Source organism: Acipenser ruthenus, chromosome 22, assembly GCF_902713425.1.
Source record: "Acipenser ruthenus chromosome 22, fAciRut3.2 maternal haplotype, whole genome shotgun sequence".
NCBI lineage: Eukaryota > Metazoa > Chordata > Actinopteri > Acipenseriformes > Acipenseridae > Acipenser > Acipenser ruthenus.
The window spans coordinates 10,289,473-10,303,272 of NC_081210.1; the positions used below are offsets into that span (position 1 = coordinate 10,289,473).

The 13,800-nt window shown below is 39.8% G+C and overlaps 1 protein-coding gene across 2 annotated transcripts in view; it reads right to left on the bottom strand.

Annotated features, from left to right (window-relative positions):
• LOC117431725 (ankyrin repeat and fibronectin type-III domain-containing protein 1-like) overlaps positions 1–6,565 on the bottom strand; it is a 256,983-nt gene extending 250,418 nt beyond the window's left edge. Inside the window, exons 1-2 of one of the 2 annotated variants that reach the window (XM_058995967.1) lie at positions 6,291–6,565; positions 2,208–2,229 (exon numbers count right to left, since the gene is read on the bottom strand). The gene's annotated coding sequence lies outside the window, so the exon portion shown is untranslated. The remainder of the gene's footprint in view (positions 1–2,207; positions 2,230–6,290) is intronic. The other variant, XM_034053016.3, reaches the window with a different exon arrangement.
• Positions 6,566–13,800: the final 7,235 nt, after the last annotated feature.

Consider the following 13,800-nt stretch of genomic DNA (forward strand, 5'->3'; position numbering starts at 1 on the left):
GTTTGAATTAAGAAACAGCCAAAGCAGAAATTGCTTTAGGACAGGAAACTGTTCGATGATAGCCAATAATTTTTTTTATGAAGTCAAGCTGTAATCTCCTTGAAAAGCTGACAACGCAATGAAAAGCCCCATTCCTGCTCTCTTCAAATCTGTTATTTATTTTGGATACTTGAAAGTCACACGAGGCTTGGATTAAAAACAGAATATACCAACAAAAACATCTGTTTAACTGAAGAAGCAGACTCCAATAGGATTTGGAAGTTATTGTAGGAAAACCAGTCAAACCTTCAGTCCAATACATGGCAGCACTCCCGTTATTCTATAATATAAATATCATAATTACTGTATACAACAGTGTGACAGGTACATCCCGCCCATGTGTGTATTATATTATTTGTTATATTATCATTTAAAAAGTATTGTGATTTTGCAGCATGGATTGGATTAAAATTCCCCATCCGTGCCAAACTCGTGTAGAATGTGACTGTCTACAGATGCATTTATTTATTGCTAATTTGGAGACGGTCACATGTATAAAAACCTGCATATGCGGTTGGAGAGTGGGAGTAGAGAGAGGAGGTAAAAGAAGAAAACTAAAGAAACAGTTGCTACGTGTGCTGGTTCAACACCAGCACCATACTTGTTTTAGTTATTATTTGTTTGTCTATTTGTTTTGGCCAACGTGCCTTTTTGTTTTATAAAGTGTTTCTGTTTTGTTAAATCTTTTTTATTTATAATTAAAACTTGCAAGCAGCGCATTCATACACACTACCCAGGTGTACACCCTTTTTATTCAACGTCCTGTACAAAACATGCCTCAGTAGTACTCAGCTTTCTCACCCAGCCTCACACTTGAACAGTTCACCCACTTCTACCTTTGTGAACTGATACTGTATTTTGATAATGGTTTTGAAGGAAACTGTCAACACAGAATACAAGTTTCAACGTCTCAATTAGCAGAGACAAGCGACTGCAGCAGGATAGCCTACTTATTCTCAAAGTAGTTTTGTTTAAACTGGTTATTTACAGTATTCAAACTTTTTCAGGTAAGTCAAGAAATCTATTTTTTTTTTTTTTTTTTATAAACTCCACATATGCAATAATCTTTATAACATTGGAAGCTGACTTGTGCAATGTCACGTGAACTGTAGATATAAATCCGATAACATCCATCTTGGTATTAGAATACATTTGTAATGGTGTTATTATATGTATTTTTAAACAACTCTCTCAGCTCTTAAATTATAACCTGTATTTATAAATGTTTATGTTTTAAGCAATATGACTGATAATCTCCTAATTCTTTTTACCATCAACTGAACAAATCACTTTCTTTCTTTCTTTATTTATTTATTTATACATCAGAATTTTTCTAACAAACCACAGCACCATGTTGTTTTGAGCACAGAATAGATCCGAATGATAGAATAATACACTCTGTAGCAGTATAATACATATTGTACAACTTTAGGGAGTTCTTTTAAAGTTTAAAAATTCTGATTAAAAAAAAATTCAATGTTAAAATTGCTATGCCTTATTTCAGCTTTTTGTAAAACATAAATCATTCTGTGAAAGCAAGTGCCGTTTACAGCAGTCTTTCTCTGTTTTATAACTTGCATGATATACCGTGATGTTAAGGTTACCACCATGTTTTTTTAATGATTAACATAACATGCACATTTTTACACCGCAGCAGAAATAGTGCCTGACTATTATTGTTAACTGGGATTAATGTGCTGATTTGTGCTATTTTAATATTAACCTTCTTTCCTACTTTTGTACTGTATTTTATTTACAAACTTTTGATAACATTTATAAAAAGATACAATCTTGGGCTGGTTTGGGAGAAATCTGTAACAGAGTGTAAACTTAGTTAAACCATTACACACGTTAATTCTTTTTTTATCTATCATAGTTTTAGTTAGTTTGATCACCATAGGTTCTGTAGTAAATCACACTTGCATTATACTGATTGGTACTCAAGAACTGTGTAAACAAGGACACCTGGTTTTACACTAGGTTCAACAATGTTCTGCTTGCCTTGCCTTCCAGGAAGTCTAATACTGCTTTACTTCCTTGGTCATATCATCCCAGCAGCATCAAAGCATCAAAGCATCTTACTGGCTGCAAACCATGTCAGTCATTAGGGGAAGCAGCTGGTTGGTTACTGACAGGAAAGAAGGCCCGGAAGGGGTGCGGACAATTACCTTTTCCAGGTCTCAAAATGATCTGAAAGAAAGATTTTCAAATAAAGATGTATTTAGTGAAGTACCAGATCCATTCATGTTTGTTAAATTATTTCAAAACTGTACATTATATATAGTGAATGGATGGGGGAAATGTATGGAATTATTTTGTTACCTGTAGCTACAATCACTTAAAATTCACCAGCTCTGAGTAAAATTGCATTGAAAAACCTAAAGGAGATCTGTCAGTAAAAATCCTTTTGTAGAATAATATGTAGAAAGTTCCTTAACTAGAAATGTCTCTTGCCATCAGTTATTCATTCTACAGTAAGTATGGCCAAATCTCAGCGGTCTGTCAAAAAAGGTTCAAATAAGAGCTAGGAAAAACATGCATTTCTTGAAGATGCTCTTAGGAATTACAATTGGATACTAACCAATAATCCTTTAAACACCAAATCATTATTTTAAAAAAACTTACTACACATACAAAATGAGAGACCCTGTACATCACAAAACCACAGGTAAACACTGGACTCTTCCGAAAGGTAGGATGTGTTTTATTTATTTCAGACGTCACTAAATAAATGAGATGTGACAGGAAACTAATTTCACAGGAGTTTAAGGATTTTAATTCTTTTTATACTTCCTTATTGCCTAGGAAGACATTTAGATTGCTTTGAGCTTGTCTGGAGAACCGTTTGTGTCAGTAATGAACAGCCTTCCTCATTCTATTCAAAACAGGCTGTGTGGTCCAGTAGGAGGCTGTGTGGTCCAGTGGTTAAAGAAAAGGGCTTGTAACCAGGAGGTCCCCGGTTCAAATCCCACCTCAGCCACTGACTCATTGTGTGACCCTGAGCAAGTCACTTAACCTCCTTGTGCTCCATCTTTCGGGTGAGACGTAATTGTAAGTGACTCTGCAGCTCATGCATAGTTCATGCATAGTTCAACATTTTTCATATTATTATTAATTTGGCAGACAGCTTTATCCAAGGGGACTAGTGTTACAGGGCAGTACAGGGTTATAATGCAAGATTAATATTTGAATACAGTAAGTGCAAATAATACTATTAAAATACAGTATGAGATAGGATATAACAAGTTAGGATTACAGCAGGTTTAATCAACAATGACATAATAGTAGTGCAATGGTGCAAGGATAGTGCATTAGTTGAGGGTCCAGTAATATGGTGCTTAAATCAGCCAAGTCCAGTGCATAGTAGGAGGGGTAGATCTTGAGATCTACAAGTGCAGTCTAAACAGGTTTACACCAATTCGGCTGTTAAACACATTTTCTCCACTTGCCAACATTGAAAAGAAAACAGTAGCCCATCATAGCTTATTCTAATATACTTAACTGTTACACACTGCCAGTGTATGTTTAAAAATGCACTGTATACAACATGAATATAGCATTTAGATTTCAAGACCATGTCACTGACATACTTTGCATAAACTGTTTTCTAAACAAAGTTGTTAAGGCAGGAGAAAGGCAGACGAAAATCAAGCACATCGTATCGACTTCATTTACTCAACTTAAATAAATGACCAACAAAATAATTATATACAGTACAGGCGAAAAGAAAGTGAAAGAGTGTATCTGCGCTGGGGAAAATAAACACTGCTGGGGAAGGGCTAAAATAATATAAATATGACTTCCAACAAACAATAACAGACAAAAAACAACACCAACAACTAGATTTGTTCCCAGAGAAAGAGCAGAGGCATCATAATATGAAACTTATATATATATATATCACTGTACTGATGCTCCCGCGGTCACAATGCAATGGGAATACATAACAAATATCGTCTGGAGTGCAGCCAGCCAGACTGCAGTTGTTTTACATTGAGATTGATCTCTCTTTCACTCTCTCTCGGTCCTCTTATCCCCCCCCCATGAGCGGCTGCTATGCTTTTATATACGTAGCCATCTCCAAATTGGTAATCACTTAATCAATTTGGAGATGGCCACATTCCGCACGAGTTTCGATGGATGGGGACTTTAACCCCATCCACACTGTAAAACAAGAATAATAAAACATTGTTCTTTTAACGAACACATATACAAAATTTAAATAATAACAATTCACAATAATAATAATAATAATAATAATAATAATAATAATAATAATAATAATAATAGTATACTGGTACACGCTGAAAGGTGTTTCCAATCAGCAGAAATGCAGAGGAAGACTTTATCAAGATGTTCTTAAAATGTTCCTACTGTTGTGATGGATTTCTTTTTTTTCTCATCCATCTGAAAATCTCATTCAGAAAATTGAATGCAAAACCGAATGACGCAATTTCCATTGTTCAACAATTCACTCAAAATCGAGCACACTCACTAGCAGTGCTTCAGCAAGGGGGCAGGAGGGTTTAAGTTGCTACTACAATTAAAACCAGGAATCAGACCACGTCATCTCTGATGAGCCTCCACTACAGGCAGAAAGGGACAGAAAGGTCACACTGTCACATGATTTAAATAGAATGCAGAAGTTCAGCCTGGCACTTAGGATTCTCCAGTGAAGCTCAAAGCCAGGTGAAGGCAGATTTCAAATGGCAACGCAACATAGGAGCAACAGAAATGATTGCACGCACCCTGGTAAATTAAATATAAAAAGGCAATTACAATGTAATCTGAAGCTACAGTAGCGTGCACATTTATTACAACACCCCATTATACGTCTGTTATTTTGATTTGTTGTGCATATGACATCAAACCACTGTAACTGAATCTTGGAAAATTGTGAAAATAGGAGTGATTGTCTAATTTAACTGATGACTAACAGGTAAGAGAAAAGGAACACATAGACACAAATGGTAATATACACAAGACTAGAAAAGTTAAGATGCCTAATTTAAGCACAAAGTGGTCCAACATTTCACAAATGAGTGGCAATTGTTTCTATATCACCGATCACGAAGCGAAAAATTGAATTCTCATGCAGGTAGGTATATGAAGGATATAAAGGACAAATCTTGAGGTGTTCTAATAAATATGCATACTACCCTAACCCTTAATCTCTCACTGTTTAAAACAGTGCCAGTTAACATTTTACTTCTTATTTTTAAGGCAAACGAAAAAGACAGGCAGTCCAGGTGCAGCCGTATTCAATGTATAATTGCACTTCAATACATGCAGCTACAAAAGTTAACAAAATTTGCATTCTCCCAAAACAAAAGCTCTAATTCATGCACAGTGAAGGAGAGGAAGTAGAACATCCTCACTTTTTTCTTTGGCATGCCCCACTCTTAATATTACACTGGCCTGCATGTCAAAGGATTTTAGCATGCCAAAGGCTTCAACTAGCCAGGAATACAGCAATGACAGTCCTCCCTCTAGAAATACTACAGGTTTTAAAACAAACCTTTCTTGTGTGGAAAATGTCATTATAAAGACAAATGGCAGAATTTGGTAAACAGTACAATTCAAATATGGAATGTTTTCCAGAATTTGGAAGTGAAGTTGCATTATTTTTTCCAGATGTTTACAAATAGACCAGACCAGTATACCTAGCACACAACTTGTTTTTTTTAACAATTCCATTCATATTTGACAAATTTCCAAATATTTCTGTAAATATTTTAAAAATACTATTACCTTAAGAAATATTTGCAAATACGTATAGTACAGTAGTGCGCAGATGATAATGAACTGTATGAAAATAACTGGAAAGCTTCAAGCATACAAACTGTTGATAGAATGTTGTTAAGACATAATTTTACTAGTAGCTATCGTCCATAAACACAACAACAAGACAGCAATGGAGAAATGCTTTGTCGTGACGTTATGGATCTTCAGACAGCAACAACGTGAAACTTTACACCGCTCTTCTTAACCACAATGACGTGTATCCACCGGTACACACATCTAAAAACATAAATTTCCATGCCTTGTTATGCTGGAACTTCATCTGCCCATTATAAACGAAAAGACGTTTTCTACAGTTCCAAATTCAATCACGTACGGTCTGTGAGCATTTAAAACCAAAACCCATTCTTAACACCGCAAATTTGCAGGTGACCCTTCGTGCCTAGTGTGTTGATCACAGACATACAATAGGCTATCGACAAAATGTGTATTTTAACTCTGATTCTTACCTTCACAAAAAAACTTCCATAAAGCTGCTGAGATACTAGAGTCCCATGAGTGTGGAAGCAAAACACCATCGGTATTTTAACTCCATAATGATACAGTGAGTGGTGGTGCAGTAACTAACAGCGCTTCTCAGTCTGCAATGCTGAGCACAACTACTTGGGTAATAATAATATGATACTCCACCAGCTTGCCCCATTCATATCACAGCCCGCGCTTGTATCTGTTTGATAAGTCGCGCAACTCCTCCTAGTTATTGCAAACCACGCCTTGGAATTCTTCACTTGGGTCAAGGGAAAGAAGAGCGAATCGGCCACAGGGGTGAAGAAATTAATGCGCAGCCGTTCTCAAACTACAGACAGCTTGGAGTGTTTATGGGACATTCAACTGAGGCACGATATTGAAACGCTTACATAGGGTGCACCATTCCTTGAAATACCTTTCTAGAAATTGGCAGTAATAATAATAATAATAATAAGGAATAAACTACACCAAAATAAATAAGTAAAAAATGTTTGTTTATTTATTTATTTATTTATTTATTTATTAGCAGAAGCCCTTATCCAGGGCGACTTACAGTTGTTACAAAATATCACAATACAAAGTATCACTTTACAATATATCACATTACCGAAAAGAGCAGTTATAAAATACAATACAATATGTAGAAAATAATAGCAAATTCAAATAAGAGCATAATAAAGAGTACAGTAAATAATTAAGTTTAAGAGCAAATTCGACTATGAGCATTTAAACTTATAGTAAAGGTATTTGGCACCGGAAGGCAGTCAGGGACTGAGCAGTCCTCATATCCGTGGGTAGGTCTTTCCACCACTGAGGGGCCTTGGGTGGAGAAGGAGCGGGCTCTGGAAACGGGGGAGCGGAAGGGGGGTACAGCTAATCCGCTGGTGGCGGACGAGCAGAGAGGGCAAGAGGGGGTGTAGGGAGAAATAGTAGTCTGGAGATAGAAGGGAGCAGAAAGGTCAAGACAGCAGTAGACGAGTACAAGAGTTTTGAATTGGATGCGAGCGGCAATAGGTGGAGGGAGCGGAGCAACAGTGTAGCGTGGGAGAAATGAGGAAGGGAAAAGACAAGGTGAGTAGCAGAGTTTTGGATGATCTGGAGCAGATGGATAGCTGAAGCAGGGAGGACGGCCAGGAGGGAGTTGCAGTAGTCAAGGCAGGACAGTACCAGGGCCTGAACTAGGTGCTGCGTAGAGTAGTTGGTGTCGAAGGGGTGAATTCTGCATTGTTGAGGAAGAAGTGACAGAAGCGTGCCAGAGTACAGATGTGCTGAGAGTAGGAGATGGAGGGGTCGAGGGTGACACCGAGGTTCTTGGTGGATGAGGAGGGAGAGAGTGTGGTGGATTCAAGAGAAATAGAGCTAGAGATCAGCAGTGGGGGAGGGGGGGAAGAAAATTAGGTCTGATTTGGAGAGGTTGAGTTTAAGATGATGAGAGTGCATCCAGGAGGAGATGGCCGAGAGACAGGTAGAGATATGGGACGAAATGTCAGAGTCAGAGGGGGGAAAGGAGAGGAAGATCTGGGCACCATCAGCATAGAAATGATACACAAGAAGCCATGGGAGGAGATGTGGGGACCCAGGAAGCAGGTGTAGAGTGAAAACAGGAGGAGCAATCAGCCCGGCCCGGACCAGTTAAATGCCAGCAAACCAGCACTGCCACGTCACCACCGCCTGCCTGTGAAGATGCCGCTTTGGGAGCTGCTGCTAAGGTACTGCTGCAGGTTTGTCACCAAACCCGAGGAGGCAGGCAGAACGCACTTGGCCCAGCATGACATCAACACTTGGACTGTGACCCCAGTCAAGCTGCGCCACCACCACCTTTCCCTGGCACTGCAAGAAGCAGTGGAGAATGTATTGGAAGAGATGAACAAGGCGGACCTTACTGAGCCGTCCGACAGCCCCTGGACATCAACAGTCATCATGGTCCCAAAGAAAGATGGACAGTGGCAATTCTACGTGGATTACCGGAGGCTAAATGAGGTGACCCACAAGGACTCCTCCTCCTGCCCTGCATCGCAGAGTCATTGGATCTAGTAGCTGGCTTGTCTTGGTTCTCCTCCTTGGATCCTCCTTGGTCAACTGGATTCATGCTGGCACTTCTCATGCTTGGCCGGGAGGTTCTCTTTCCGGCTGGGCTAGTGTTTGGCCGTCCACCGGGTGCTGAGGCTGATTTGTCTGGTTCAGAGTACACCAGGCGATTATAGGACCGGCTGGAGCATGCACACCATTTTGCTTGCAGCCAGCTACAGGCTGCCGCCAAAAAAGGCAGTATGACACTCGGGTAAGTGGTAGGCACTTTCTTGCCTGGGAGATGGTCTGGGTTTACAGCACCAGGTGTAAACGTGGACGCTGCCCCAAGCTGGACAGTGCATGGCTGGGACCTTGACGAGTTTTGGAATATGTGGGGGAGGTTACCAGCTCACTCCCTGTCGGGGATGGAACAGCGATCGCCCGGATCAGCAGGACCTTGCAGACCGCAGACCGCCGTAGAGTGCCGTAGAGTGCAGAACCCACCTAAGATTGCCATTCCCCGGCCACAGCGCCGCCTTTACCCACCGTGCTGTTTTCGGGGCTTTGTAACGGTGAGTGTGGGCAGCATTATTATTTGTGGCCAGGAGTATGGCTGGACTGTTGCCGCTAAAGTCATACACCAGGCTTCCTTAGTTCACGTGCAGTATGCACTTCATTTGTAGCAACAGAGCGCATCTGGCAACTGGTTGTGATTGGATGGGATATGTTTAATGTAGTACAGGGTGATTAGAAAGTAAGTTTATCACATCAACGCACCGTATCATTGATGTGGTAAAGTTTGTAATCACCATGTACTTTGTATTTACTGTAAAGGGCAATGTTTTATGATTGGTTGTACTGTTTTACTTGCATTTGTATGTCCTTTTATGTGAGTGTCTGTGGGAATGCGGGGGTTGAAAAGTGAGAGCTATCTGTCGCTACAGTAATTTGCTATAATAAACCGAGAATCTGTGAACTGCATTATGGTCTGTGGAGTCTACTTTCACTGTTCATTATAATATGATGAAGAAGATTGGTACAAAATCATTGCAGTTATCGTGTTCACCTTTTAGAGTGTGACAGACAGGCAGACGGACATGATCAGTGCATAAGGATCCCCATTTGTGGCAACAGGCTTGTCCTGATAAAAAGCAAAACCTTTGTTAAAATAAGCATTTCATACTTCTGTTTGCTTACCAGCATTCGCAAGCCTTAACCTTTGACTTACCCTATATGTGAACTTCTTTCCGTGCAGCAGGTATTGGGACCCACCCTAGACACACATAATGTTTAATGCAGGGCTTCATTTCCTTGTTTACATGCACCTGCCAAAAGGATTTCTAATGTATTGGTTTCAAATAGCATGAGAGATGCATTTGGAACCAAAAACCCTGCTTGTGTCAGGGCCAAAGGATCGTTGGGTCTAATAGCTGCTGCTGGTATAACCATAGCGTGATGGCAGGTAAATTCCATGAGTCCTCTAGTTATATATTCATTAAAAAAAAAAAAGTCAGTCAGGTGCCGCCTCCACTCGGTGGCAGGCTGCTGTTGCTATGCTTGCCAGCTGACTCTTTATGCTGTTTGTTTATTGTGTGCCTTTGATCTTGAAGCAATGCTCTTCTTCTTATCTTTGGATTTTGTGTTCAGTTTTATTGTTTATTTGCTGATGAAAGGGACAATAGCACCCACAGTATCAGACACAGTGCCACCAGGCAGGCAGGCGCCATGGGAGCTCACAGCTCTGCAAGCGAGAGAGAGAGAAAGGGAGCGAGAGCATCTCAGTCCTGACCTGAACACCCCCAGCCTGCTTCTCATATTGTACTGTGTTTGTTTTGTGAAGTGGACTCATTCTACTGGATTGGGACCCAGGCCTGGATCAGTCCCAACACCACTTAGCTCCCTTGTTCTTCTTGTCATCCACCACAAGAAAAACTGATTATCCAATTGGGGTTAAACTTAGTCTCAACTTTATTTAGTTATTGAATATTATTGAGGTATTCTGGGCATGGGGGTGTCTGTCTGTCCGTACACTTTGTCCACCTGTATGTCACGTTTACCTTTTTTGCATCTGGAAAACTGCCTTGCTATGAATATTTTTTAGCATACACCACATACAGTAAATCATTAATATACTTTATTAATAATAATAATAATAATAATAATCTTTATTTGATATAGTGCCTTTCATAAAGGATTATCACAAAGCGCTTAACAAAGCAAGGGAAGACAAGTAAAATAGCAATAAAACAAAACTCATGACCTATACAGAATTGGATACAAACTACTAACAACATTAAAAATCAAGAAAATAAAAACAACAAAGAATCTAAAAGAATGCCAATTTAAATAAATGTGTTTTAAGGTGAGATTTAAAAACAGACAGGGACTCAGAAACTCGAATCTCGAGCACGAGTGAGTCCCAGGACTGTAATTTGACAGTAGGTCAGAGATTAAGAGGGAGAAATTTCCTTATTGGCCTTAAAAGTCAACAATAAAATTGTATAATCAATACGGAATTTGACCAGCAACCAGTGTAGAGATTTTAATACAAGGGTTATATGTTCACTGGAGCAAGACCTGGTTAACACCCTAGCGCTGAATGTTGTACATGCTGGAGTTTTTGGACAGTATTCTTTGACACCCCATCAAGTAGGGCATTGCAATAATCAAGTCTGGAGGAAACACTAGCATGCAGAAGTTTTTCTGCAGCAGACATTGTCAAGACAGGGCGCAGTCGAGCAATGTTCCGAAGATGAAAAAAAGACAATTTGGTAATATTCCGAACATGCGGCTCAAAAGTTAGGCTAGGGTCAAAAATGACCCCCAAGTTTTTCATTTTAGAACAAAACTCAGTTAGTACCCCATCAATAGTCATGTTTTGACAACTGGATTTACGCAGTTGATGCGGAGTACATAATAACATAACTTCTTGTCACTGTTTAACTGCAGAAAGTTTAGTTGCATCCATAGCTTGATGTCAGCAATACAATTTGTGAGCACAGAAGCAGCCAAGTCAATATCAGGTGTGGTTTGCAGATAAATCTGGGTATCATCGGCATAAACGTGAAAATTTACACCGTGACTTTGAAAAATGTGACCTATTGGAAGCATAAATATGCTAAATAGGATAGGTCCCAATATGGAGCCCTGGGGAACACCAAAAGAAACCAACCCAGTAATAGACCTGAAACCGCCCAAAGAGACAAAATGCTTTCTCTCGTGGAGGTAAGAAATAAACCAGCCTAGGGCTGTACCAGATATGACAAGGATGTTCTCCAGCCGGGCAAGGACAGTATTATGGTTCACAGTGTCAAAAGCAGCACTAAGGTCCAGGAAGACCAAAATAGAGAGGGCCCCAGAAGCAGAAGCCATCAGCAGATCACTGACAACCTTGACCAGAGCTGTTTCAGTGCTGTACAGCTGTCTAAAACCTGACTGGAATGGTTCATAAAGATTATTTAACAAGAGGTGATTATTTAATTGTTGTGCCACAACACGTTCAACAACTTTAGGCAGGAAAGGGAGGGTTGAAATAGGCCTATAACTGTCCAGGTTATCAATGGGAAGATTTGTTTTTTTCAATACTGGTTGGTGTTATAGCAGCAATTTTAAATGCAGAGGGCACAACTCCAGAGCTCAAGGACTCATTAATGATGTTAGTCACAAACGGACTGAGAGCCTGAAAACAGGAACAAATGAGGAAAGTAGGAATGGGGTCAGTTTTTTCAGGGGCAGTATTATTGAGAATGATAGACAGATTGTTATTATAAAGTTGAACCATGTCTTCCAAAGCCACCCTTAACCCTGTAGTCCCCTCAGTAACCACTAGGGGGACACCAGGGAGAGCAGACGCTATTGTTTCATAAAACCTATCAATAGGTTTTATGAAAATAGATCTCAAATTGCGAAAAGTCACTAATCGTTTGAGATTTGGTGAAGAATAGGGCATTTCCAGGTCAAATTTAATGGCCATGTGATCTGAGAGCTGCTTGTTAGTTGTGTGTTGCTTTAGGATTGGGGGCTTTTTTGGTTGAGTATACATTCTTCAGGGGTGAACAGTATGACAACATGTCTGCAGTTTGTATTTGCTGACACAGCGTTACCTGACATGCTATACAAGCAAGCCAAGAAGCCACGTATCTTCAATTCCAAAAACACCTTGTAATTACATTCCAGGGATAATTAATATGCAGCTGCAAATCAAGTAGGGGGAGATCAGGATCATTCATTTGGACTGGTCGCAATTAAGTGTTTGGAGTTGCTCTTCAGTTCAGTTGCCTGCCATAGATCAGCCAAAGTGGCTTTATATTAGTTAGCAATCTCTTGTGTACAGCAGCCTGTGGCCAGCAAAACAAGAGGAAGCCTGATCCAAAGTGGCAGATCACTAGAAGCTGCTGGCTTTTTACTTCGATAAAGACACTTTGTCTATATATATACTGTATATACAAACATTTCGTTTGCTCAGCAGAACCTGGTTTCTGCTGCCGTAAGGCTAGGGTTAACTTTGTCAACTCTTTTTTAAGATTTTAGAATCAAGTTCCCTCTAATTCTTTGTTCTATTATTATTTATTATTATTTATTTCTTAGTAGACGCCCTTATCCAGGGCGACTTACAATTGTTACAAGATATCACATTATTTTTTACATACAATTACCCATTTATACAGTTGGGCTTTTTACTGGAGCAATCTAGGTAAAGTACCTTGCTCAAGGGTACAGCAGCAGTGTCCCCTACCAGGGATTGAACCCACAACCCTTCTAGACTAAATAGATTCTGTTCCATCAATCTATCTTCTCAACTCATTTCATTAAGCCCTGGGACAGTTGCTCTTCTCTCGGACTCTTTCTAAGGCCACAGTGTCCTTTTGGTAAGTTGGTGACCAGAACTGAACAGAGTATTCTAAGTGAAGTCTCACTCGTGCGTTATACAACCTCATCATTTGATTTGCACTCTACACTTTTGACTACCCCTGCATTGTGTATAAACAAGAAGAATGCAATAGTTAAGCTACTGTAACTGTGATATTTCAAATCTGTGGAGGGATCAAATCCCAACACTGGTTTGAGTGAGAGGTGCTTGTATAACTACTAGACCCCTCTTTCTGTCTGCTCTCAGTGGGACTCTTCAAGTTTAGACAGGCAGAGAAACACGGGTGGAATTTAATTTAGCAGAGAAGTGTACAGGGTTTGACTTCAAAACAACTTTGGAGGTTATTTTGTGTGTCATAATCCAGGGGTGGTGTGATGCCTGTCTGTCTGTCCATCTGCCTGTCTCTACGTCACACTTAAGCAGCAAATATATTGTAAATGAAGACAGATCTTCAAGAAATTTAACACAGCCTACTTGTATGGATTGAGATGAACTAGGGAATAGGTTTCAACCTGGCGGCCAGTTCAGAACAAAACATGTGATATAACAAACTTGTATTTTCATTTTAAAATATGACAAGGGACAACAACGTTTGCTTCCCTTACCTCGGG